The 11711-nt window shown below is 38.9% G+C and overlaps 1 long non-coding RNA gene across 1 annotated transcript; it reads left to right on the top strand.

The window, feature by feature from the left end:
* Window positions 1-452: 452 nt before the first annotated feature.
* LOC310718312 lies at window positions 453-4443 on the top strand. The gene is made up of 4 exons (XR_014531087.1): window positions 453-736; window positions 1668-1705; window positions 2998-3062; window positions 3296-4443. It is a non-coding gene; the product is annotated as an uncharacterized lncRNA (long non-coding RNA).
* Window positions 4444-11711: the final 7268 nt, after the last annotated feature.

Raw genomic sequence — 11711 nt, 5'->3', positions numbered from 1 at the left:
TACCCTAAAGCTGTACACAGTCCTGACACAGTCCTCATGAGCTGTTGTATTGTTTTTCATAGAACAGTAACAAAAAAGCAATAATATGTCTGTAAAATCTTAACACCATTATGAAGAGATATCTTGTAAATTCACTCGCATCTCGCATTAGCCTTTTTTTTTGTTTTTGCAGAGCAAAAAAATGAATTTCAAATTTTGTCTGAGAGATGGTGTATTTTTCTGGGTCAGTTGTATGTTTAATCAGTTTGTTTGTGTCAAAATGATCAAATCGGTTTTTTGGAAGCTGTAAGATTTCTGTCAGAAAAGAAATAAATCAAGGGCTTTCAGCAAATGAAATAAATCTTGTACTCTTAAAGAGTGTGGTCTTTTTTTTTGTTTTCTTTTGCAGTTGTAATGAAGTTTGAAAAGAAATTTGCATAGTAAGATTAGAGTTGCAAAAACACAAAACAGTTTCACTTTCTTCTTTGCTGTGCAGACCGGCTGATTTCTGGGAAACAAGTTTAGAGAGAGAACACAAGCGTTAGTGTACAGAGTAGTGTACAGAGTAGTGTATTCAGTCGTGTATAAAGTTTAACTGTAAGAAATATTAAGGAGGAAAATGTCTGCTAACATATTGCTCGCCGATGAACTACACATTATTACTATCATGTCTGTAAACTAAATTGACCGATAAAAACCTGCTGTTCGGCTGGTTATCTTGGACGGTGCTTTCCGAATGCTGCATTAAAGATTAAAGGTGAGTACGTTCCTTATAAAATATATATCTTTACACTCATATTTTGCCAAATTAATAAACGAATAATATAACGTTTTCGATTTCCTTCTTGTACAGTCGCAATTATGTCCTTTGGCATGCCAGTTTATTAGGTACAGCCTTCCAACCAACGGCTTCTTTTATTTTCGTTTATTCGGGTTATTAGTATTACTGAGTAAAATAACACTAAGTGTAGCTCATGCGAAATCTGCAGCTATCTCTATCTCCCCTGTTCGGCAGTGAATGAAATGATTTGTAATATAGATGTGTTGTCACATTTTGTTAAGAAACCTAAAAAATACTTTAATGGTCTCCAAAAACAAGTTAATAAAGATAGAGGGATTATAGCGCCCACTAGTGGCTAATAATTCAAGTCGCGTGAGTAAAAGCTAGAACTGCCGTCTCAGTCAGATATTTTACTGTCACTCAGTTTTTGTGCAGTTGAAGGAAACTCGAGAACGTGAAAAGAAGCCAAAGAGACACAAGGAGAACAGACAGATTGAACTTGTGTCTCATTACACTATCGTGCCTTTCTGTCTATTTGGAGCAATTCTGTATTCCATCAGTTACTAAGTATGTAGTAGTCTTAGTAAGTTCTCTTAGTAACTCTCATTATGAAAAATGGCAACACAATGTTTGCATATAGGATATATAGTCCTATATATTTGGGTTTTAGGATCTCTGCAATGTGGGTGCAAAAATCAATGAGGACAATTTGATGGTTACCATTTCAAAACATCCATGGTTTCAGCTTGTTGAGGCATTTGATTCCAACCCAACCAGGTCTGGGAAAATAAAAAAACAGATATAATGATCTAGTATAATAGTTCAGCATTTAGCTCACTAATTAGGAATTTAGTATTCAGTATACATTGTATTCACACTCTTTGTTTCTGTTCTCTTGCATGTGTAGAGTGATGACAGGAAGCAACACAGAAACTACAACTTCAGGTACAATGCATATATACAGTATCTTACAAAAGTGAGTACACCCCTCACATTTTAGCAACCATTTTGGTAAATCTTCTCAAGGGACAATAGTATAGAAATGAAACTTGGATATATTTTAGAGTAGTCAATGTGCAGCTTGTAGAGCAGTATAGATTTACTGTCCCCATTATTGTGAAAATAGCTGGCAACAAAAGTGAGTACACCCTAAGTGATAACAGCGGTATGTCGTTTAACCATGCGAAGCCACGTGTTAAACAACACGCTGACATGTTTTTGTCTGCTTGACAGGACCATACAAATTTGTGTATCTTGTATTTAGAGCACTTGAAATGTGGTGCTTTGAGTACAATTCTCTCATACTGACAACTGGATGTTCAACATGGCACCTCATAGTAAAGAAAACTCTGAGCATTTGAGAATTTGAATTGTTGCTCTCCACAAAGATGGCCTGGGCTATAAGAAGATTGGTAACACCCCAAAACTGAGTTACAGTACAGTGGCCAGGGTCATACAGAGGTTTTCCAAGACGGATTTAACTCAGAACAGGCCTCGCAAGGGTCCATCAAAGAGAATCCTCGTGCTGTGAGTCAGGTGCAGAAGTTAGCTCCAAAAAAACAGACACATGAGTGCCCTAGCGTTGCTTTAGAGATTGCAGAAGCGGAAGGTCCGCTTGTCAGTGCCCTATGCCACACACTGCAACAAGTCGGTTTGCATGGCTGTCGGTTTGCATGGCTGAAGCCGGCCCACAAGAAATCCATAAACAGTTTGCTGAAGAACAACCTGTCCAAGAGCATGAATTACTGAATTATATATATTTCATACATTATGACATTATAACATTATGAACAGTGAGTAAATAACACTGATGATCTCTTCATTATGGCACCTAGTAGTGGGTGAGAGTTGATGTGTTAGAAGCAGGAAAAATGGAGGGAAGGCTGGCCCGTGTGGTCTAAACCTACAGACAAGCTCCTTTAGCTCAAATTGCTGGAGAAGTGAATGCTCAATGAGTCTGAACTGTTTTGCCAGCAAAATGGGGACCAACACAATATTAGGCATATATAAGGTGGTCATAATGTTATGCCTGATTGCGCTCTCTCTCTCTCTCTCTCTCTCTCTCTCTCTCTCTCTCTCTCTCTCTCTCTCTCTCTATATATATATATATATATATATATATATATATATATATATATATATATATATATATATATATATATATTACATTTCTGGTGTTTGAGTCTATACATATTCCACATTGATCCAACCCACTAATCACAAAATCCATTTCACAGGTTTTAGTGCTGAGATTAAGTTCACTGATGAAGAGATGATGTGGCTGCTGAACATATCATCAGAGGTGTGAGAGAACTATAATAGCTCTTTTTCCCCCTAGTCAGTGTCACAGTCCATCTTAGCAAATTACCCTGAACTATACTGTACTGACTGGTGCTAGCTTTCTATGCAAGCTGAACTAGGATATATGTATGCTTGAAGCTCATGACAGTGCAGACTGCTGATTAGATAGCATGATTATGATCAGACTAAAAGTTTTAAAAGTGTTAACATTTATCTATGCTCATCACATTAAAGGTACCAATTGGTAAACTCACTCCACTGGAAGAACGCTGGTGTGAAATGGGAAAGCCGAAGACAGCAACTGAGGCCCAACTGTTCCAGCTACTGGCATCAAAACACTTTGGCTTGGCTCACTCTGACACTTTCAGCATGTATATGTTAAAAACCATAAGACCATAAGACTGAATATCCAAATACATAGTCTAGAAAAAACCTGAGTATCTGAATGAACATCTGTGCTTTGTTTGGGCAAAAAAATCTAGGAACAAATGTACTTGGAATAAATTAGTAGTAGTCTTCAGATCCTTAACCAGTATAAATAAATTACCAAAGAGGGACTGATTAACTGAATGAAGGAAGTCCAAATATGCTAGTTTCATTATTATACCAATTATTATTATATATATTAGTATGGAAATGTACAGCATTATTCCTGTAACTTGAGTATAAAACATGTATATTAAGATCAGAAATGGATCATTCTTTGACTCTAATAAGCATGCAAAATAATATTGAAAATATTTAACAATAAGCTTAATGTTCAAATTTGAATAAAGTTTATAAAATAAATCTGAGGTGTCTGAGGAAAGTAGTAGTAAAGTATATAGATTATTTTTCACTTCATTGGACAACCTCAATGCCCAGGCTCAGGTTTATCTACTACATCAAAACCTAAAAAAAAATTCTGTATTCCACAAATCCTATAAGTTTACATAAGTTTAATATCGGTGTAGTGTAATATCACCTATCAGTGATCTTCATCTATTCCAAAAAAGTACAAGATATTTAACATTTCTTGTAGCAGTGCATATATATTGTAAATAATAAAGCTGCCATGAATGATAGCTGTATAATATCATGCTATGCCTACCTCAGTAGCCATGTAGTAGACTGTAGCTGCTCTCCATCTCTGCCAGGTCTCTCTGTAGTCTATAACGAAGTAGAATATTTGAGTAGCTGCAAAACAGATTCAGGATGTATACTGAAATGTTAATCCACCGTTTATTGTAAATGTATGCGGCTTCTTTTAAAAATTAATTGTGTTGAATTATCACTACTACAAGTTCAGCAACAGTGCTCACATACAACAAACAATTCTTTGGAAGCCTAATTTTGAGCATCTTACCTCTCTGTAAAATAAAGTGCATTAAACTCTTGAAATATCTATGTTTCTTATTATCTATTATTTCTAAGGATACTTTCAAAGAACTAAAGAACCTATTCAAATTTCACCAATTAAAAACTCCTTAGCTTGCTTTACATGAGATCTAACTGTATCATCACTAAATTGAGCTTCAGGCTCTGCTGACTGATTTAATTCCCTAAATACATTCCCAGTACTGAACCACTAGGTGGCAGTGTTATACCACTGACCTCTTCTTCATGAAACTTTTCTTTTGTTTGTTTGTTCAATACAGTGTGCATCATTCTGCTATAACTATCATAGTATTACTTTCAAATGCTGCATTATTCTTTTAATGCCTTTTACAGTTTAAATGTTTACAAGTAACTGTACCTTACATATTTGTGGAAAAAATTTAAAGTTTATAATAGATGGAGGTAATCGCACAATTAACATGGTGGTCAGCAAAAATAATCTTAAAGAAATTTACAAAATTATAAAAAAAATTATATATATATATATATATATATATATATATATATATATATATATATATATATATATATATATATATATATATATATATTGTGTGTGTGTGTGTGTAACCCTAACCCTAACCCAGCCATTAGGGGGGCACAAGCCAGTGTACTCTTAGTGCCGGTCCCAAGCCCGGGTAAATGGGGAGGGTTGCGTTAGGAAGGGCATCCAGCGTAAAACATGTGCCAAATCAAATATGCGGATCACAAATGAGAATTTCATACCCGATCGGTCGAGGCCCGGGTTAACAACGACCGCCACAGGTATCGTTAGCCGACAGGGTACCGGTGGAAATTGGGCTACTGTTGGCCGAAGAAGGAGAAGGAGAGGAGGAAGACGTCTACAGAGACGGCAGGAAAAGGAGCAGTGTAGGAGAGTAGAGGTTCGGGTTGGTACTTTAAATGTTGGTACTATGACGGGTAAAGGGAGAGAGATAGCTGATATGATGGAGAGGAGAAAGGTAGATGTGTTGTGTGTTCAGGAGACCAAGTGGAAAGGGAGTAAGGCCTGGAACATTGGAGGTGGGTTTAAACTGTTTTATCATGGTGTGGATGGGAAGAGAAATGGTGTAGGGGTGATTCTGAAGGAAGAGTACAGTAAGAGTGTAGTGGAGGTGAAGAGAGTTTCTGATAGGGTGATGATCGTGAAGGTGGAAGTTGAAGGGATGATGATAAATGTCATCAGTGCCTATGCTCCACAAGTTGGCTGTGAGATGGAGGAGAAGGAAAGATTCTGGAGTGAATTAGATGAAGTGGTAGATGGTGTACCTAGGAAAGAATGATTGGTGATTGGGGCAGACTTTAATGGGCATGTAGGTGAAGGGAACAGAGGTGATGAGGAGGTGATGGGTAGGTATGGTTTTAAGGAGAGGAATTTGGAAGGGCAGATGGTGGTAGATTTTGCTAAAAGGATGGAAATGGCAGTGATGAACACGTATTTTAGGAAGAAGGAGGATCATAGGGTGACGTATAAGAGTGGAGGAAGGTGCACACAGGTGGATTATCTTCTGTGTAGGAGATGCAACCTGAAGGAGATTGGAGACTGTAAGGTGTTGGCGGGGGTCAGTGTAGCTAGACAGCATCGGATGGTGGTCTGTAGGATGGTTTTGGAGGCGAAGAAGAAGAGGAGGAAAGTAAGGTTTGAAAGAAGAATAAGATGGTGGAAACTGAAGGAGGAAGAGTGTAGTGTGAGATTCAGGGAAGAGGTCAGACAGGGGCTTGGTGGTGGTGAAGAGGTGCCGGATGATTGGGCAACTACTGCAGGAGTGATGAGGGAGGCAGCTAGAAAAGTACTTGGTGTGACATCTGGAAATAGAAAGCAAGACAAGGAGACGTGGTGGTGGAATGAGGAAGTGCAGGAGAGCATTAGGGGAAAGAGGTTGGCAAAACAGAAGTGGGATCGACAGAGTGATGAGAAAAGTAGGCAGGAGTACAAGGAGATGCGGCAGCAGGTTAAAAGGGATGTGGCGAAAGCCAAGGAAAAGGCATATGAGGAACTGTATAAGAGGTTGGACACTAAGGAAGGAGAAAAGGATTTATACCGATTGGCCAAGCAGAGGGACCGAGCTAGGAAGGATGTACTGCAAGTTAGAGCAATAAAGGATGGAGAGGGAAATGTGTTGACTAGTGAGGAGAGTGTGTTGAGAAGATGGAGGGAGTATTTTGAGCAGCTGATGAATGAGGAAAATCAGAGAGAGAGAAGGTTGGAGGATGTGGAGTTGGTGAAGCAGGATGTAGATAGGATCAGTAAGGAGGAAGTGAGAGCAGCGATTAAGAGGATGAAGAATGGAAAGTCGGTTGGACCAGATGACATACCGGTAGAAGCGTGGAGATGTTTAGGAGAGATGGCAGTGGAGTTTTTAACCAGATTGTTTAACAGGATTCTGGAAGGGGAGAGGATGCCTGAGGAATGGAGAAGGAGTGTGCTGGTACCGATCTTTTAGCATAAGGAAGATGTGCAGACCTGCAGTAACTACAGGGGAATTAAGTTGATCAGTCACACCATGAAGTTATGGGAAAGAGTAGTGGAAGCCAGGCTGAGAGAAGAGGTGACCATCTGTGAGCAACAGTATGGTTTCATGCCGAGGAAGAGCACCACAAATGCCTTATTTGCTTTGAGGATGTTGATGGAGAAGTATAGAGAAGGACAGAAGGAGCTGCATTGTGTATTTGTGGATTTAGAGAAAGCGTACGACAGGGTGCCGAGAGAGGAGTTGTGGTATTGTATGAGGAAGTCAGGTGTGTCAGAGAAGTATGTGAGGGTGGTGCAGGACATGTATGAGGACAGTGTGACGGCAGTAAAGTGTGCAGTAGGTACGACAGACTGGTTCAGGGTGAAGGTTGGACTGCATCAAGGATCGGCCCTGAGCCCTTTCCTGTTTGCAGTGGTGATGGACAGGTTGACGGACGAGGTCAGACAGGAGTCTCCCTGGACTATGATGTTTGCAGATGATATTGTGATTTGTGGTGAGAGTAGAGAGCAGGTTGAGAAGAGCCTGGAGAGGTGGAGATATGCGCTGGAGAGAAGGGGAATGAAAGTCAGTAGGAGTAAGACAGAGTACATGTGTGTGAATGAGAGGGAGGGCAGTGGAGTGATGCGGTTGCAGGGAGAAGAGGTGGAGAAGGTGGAGGAGTTCAGGTACCTGGGGTCAACAGTGCAAAGTAATGGAGAGTGTGTTAGGGAAGTAAAGAAAAGAGTGCAGGCAGGGTGGAGTGGGTGGAGAAGAGTGACAGGAGTGATTTGTGATAGAAGAGTATCTGCAAGAATAAAAGGGAAAGTTTATAGGACTGTGGTGAGACCTGCGATGTTGTATGGATTAGAGACAGTGGCATTGAGTAAAAGACAGGAGGTGGAGCTGGAGGTAGCAGAGCTGAAGATGTTGAGGTTTTCGTTGGGAGTGACGAGGATGGACAAGATTAGAAATGAGTTTATTAGAGGGACAGCACATGTAGGATGTTTTGGTGACAAGGTGAGGGAGGGGAGATTGAGATGGTTTGGACATGTGCAGAGAAGAGACATGAATTATATTGGTAGAAAAATGCTGAAGATGGAGCCACCAGGTAGGAGGAAAAGAGGAAGGCCAAGGAGGAGGTTCATGGATGTGGTGAGGGAAGACATGCAGGTAGTTGGTGTGAAAGAGGCAGATATAGAGGACAGGGTGGTATGGAGACGGATGATCCGCTGTGGCGACCCCTAATAGGAGCAGCCGAAAGAAGAAGAAGAAGAAGAAGTGTGTGTGTGTGTGTGTGTGTGTGTGTGTGTGTGTGTGTGTGTATTAAAATAGATAATATTGAGAACAGCCTTATCATTATGCATATTTAAAAAAAATTCTGTAAAATAGATTTCTACTATATATTTTCTCATCTATTAAATTACCTCATTAAAGTTGCAATTAACACATTTTTCTTTTAATGATAATAATTATAATGATTATAATGATTGTTTAAATCATTAATTCAGCTATAACCCATTTAATTCGATAACCTAGTTTGGATTTATTTCATATACAGCAGATCGTTAGTCAGTTCACAGTTCTTTTCCTTCACAGAGATGCCAGATAAAAAACTTGCAGCACAATGGCATTTTATAATATTTATAAACACATTTCATAATTCCAGATCAGACCTGTATTTATAACTAAATAAAAAACGTATGTGTTGCTCTAAAACTAGTTATTGAAATAGCTTGCTACCTAATATACTTTGTGTGTTTTGGGCTTTGTTTAATTTAATCAGTTGTATGTACTGAAAAACCTTATATTTTGTATCTGATACACCATAAACAAAACCAGTCTATGTGGGGAAAATATCCATATAAAACAAAAAGGACTAATCTAGCAGGCTACAAAAGTAACCTACAAAATACAGTGTGAATGATCATGCTAATAATTTTTGTAACTGTTATTCTTTCTTACATACTTTATATTTATGCCTAACATTTTGCTAGCTTGTCAAAAATGCAATCATAATAACATTTTATGATATACTGTACATATTAAATCCTGTCAGTTTAGCTTATGTAAGCGCATTCTGGAAAGTGAGGCTAAGATTAAATGCATCACAACCTGCCACAGTTTAATACTGAGCGTGTAGTGTAGCAGCTTATAATGCAATAACTGTGTAAATGCTTTGTGGGTTTTGGCTTCAGTAACACCAAAAACCTTTTCAGCTTTTTTGTTCTCTATGAAAGACTTCATGATGTAATCCTGGCTGTTTCTATGGGATGGATAATTGGCAGGCTAATCCAAATGGATTATCATAACTGTCACTGGATACAGGATGTATAGTGTAGCTTTAGCAGGTATCCTTGCTCAAAGTTTGATCTTAAACCAGAGCTACTGTCTGTGTGGAGTCTCATACTGTATGTTCATCTGGTGTCTGTGTAAACGAGCATGTCAACGAATGGTCTCTGATTTCCTTGCAGTTCTCTGGTTTCCTCACACCTACCAAAAAATAGGCTAGTATCTGGATTAGCAACTTTAAATTAAAAGTGTGAATGTGTGTGTATGGTGCCCTGAGATGAATTGGAGAGTTACGTCCCAACAGTCCAGCTCAACAAATTACACATGATTCTGCATTGTTACTTTTTCCATGACCATCTGAACTATACTGGATTTAAATACCAGTGCTAGCTTTCTATGCAAGCCAAACTAAGATAGTTCATTATAAACCAGAGTATTTAAATGAACCTCAGTGCTTCGTTTGAAAGAAATCACACAACCTGTGTATATAGAACTGCGAAGCATAGTGTAGTGTAGCATTAGCAGGTATCCCACTGTGCCTACTGTTCCCAGAAAAGCTCCAGATCCACCACGATGCTGGCCAGGACAAAGCAGTTACTGAAGATGAAGGAATGAATGAAGATGAATGAATTTTGCATGAGCTGTTTGCTCAGCCCTTGACCTTGATTTTGAGGCATAGCAGAGAAATGGTGAGTGTCCCATGAATCTCCAGTCCAGGAATTTTGTATGTGTGTGTGTGTGTGTGTGTGTGTGTGTTTGTGGAGGCAGATCCTCTGCAAATGTTCCACTCGGCTCCTGGCCACGAAGGGTCAGAACGGTCCACTGAGCTACACAAACTGAGCTTTTTTAGGACAAGGAGTTGTGCTCAGCCTGGATGGGTTACATGCCCTGGATGAGAAGTTTAAGAGGAGTGACACGCCTCATATACATGGCTCTGGGATAAAGGGAACGCAAGCAATGTTCAGGAATGAAAGTGTTGCCCAGATGGCTGAAACATTGGATTGGTGCTTGAGAGAAGGAGCGACTCATTCGTCAGTCATAAGGGTTTGACTTATTTCCTTTATGATTAAAAACCTATGACACTTAACTGAAGCTCTATGAATGCAAATGAATAAATGATTAGTTAAGAGTAGAAATGTAGTGTGTGTCTGGTTTATGACTACGGGTAATATTAACGGTTTATGATAAAAAAAAAAATAAATGAATAGTGGAAAAACCCAAGTAATTAGTTCAAAGCTTTATCTTTCTTAACGCAAGTGAAATATGATTTGCCTACTCTGTCATTTGTAATTGTCTCCAAAAGCTTTTATACACTCTGAACTGCTTTAATACTGACACATTTGGACATTTGTTTTGATATATCTGTTAAAACTCTGCCAGATTTCTACACTCCCTTCTTTCCTTTCCCTCCTGGAAACTGAGAGGTTTTTTGTTAACCCTGAATATTTATCCAGGATCTGGTATTCCGGCCTCCAGAACAAACCCTAAAATATACAATCCCAGTATCTCCCTTATAGAATTCTTGAAGCACAATCGGACTGTATCATGTCTCTTGCTTGATGATAAAATCATTATTTTATATTTATTTTAGTCCTGGCCACTCAAGAACATTTATATTTTCCTTGCTGTATATTTATTTTGATAGTACATTTGGTCATGTTGAAAGGTTTCATTTTCATCAATTTTTTTGAACCTAACCTGACAAGCATGCCACAATGTTTTCTTCATCAAAACATGACCCTAGATCCATTCACAATTTTTGTGGCTACACTAAATATCCACTAGCTCTTTTTGTCAAGTTGGTCAATACAAATTGCATATTTGACACTTCCCTGTAGCACAGTCTCTGACATAAGCAGGCCCATGTTCTACTCAACGAGGCTCCCGATCTCCTGGCACGATTGTGAACAGAATCTTAAATTATGGTCAGCCACTCACAAAGTTAGTTTTTGCTTGGCAAACCAAACCGCCATCTTTAATATAATAATGTCTACAAATTATATGGTTCTAATTATGAACTATTTGATCACATACAGACACATCTGGAAAGTTTGACAGTGACCTCAGACGAGGCCCCTTCTCTGTGAAACTGACAAGAAAGTGGGACTTTTTTTTTTGTTGGTGACCTGATGTGGATTAAGGCGAAAACCGTAACAGTCCAGCTAAATGGCATGGCGTCACACCCTGCACTTGAGCCAGTGCTGTTCAGTTGCCAAGGCTGTCTATGCTGTTGGTCTAACCCAAGAAGGAAAACAGAAAAAACAGTATTTGCGCTCTCTCACACCGCATCATAAGATGAGCTTATTTCCTTGCAAAACAATTATGAATCTAAACGACTCTGACTGAGGTTCACATCAGTCATATGTGGACTTTTTTTTTTTTTTTCAGTTTCACTGTGTTTAACACAATGAACACAGTTCTGTTCACAATCACAAGGCTTAATCTTAAATTGCTTAAACAAAGCATCTTGAGACACAATCGTATCAAAAATGACAAACGGGTCCAACTTTAATTTTCCCACGTGTTAGCTC

The sequence above is a fragment of the Silurus aristotelis genome (assembly GCF_946808225.1).
Source record: "Silurus aristotelis genome assembly, chromosome: 23".
Lineage (NCBI taxonomy): Eukaryota > Metazoa > Chordata > Actinopteri > Siluriformes > Siluridae > Silurus > Silurus aristotelis.
Note: the sequence above shows the minus strand (reverse complement) of the source record. Positions and strands in the feature narration are given on the sequence as shown.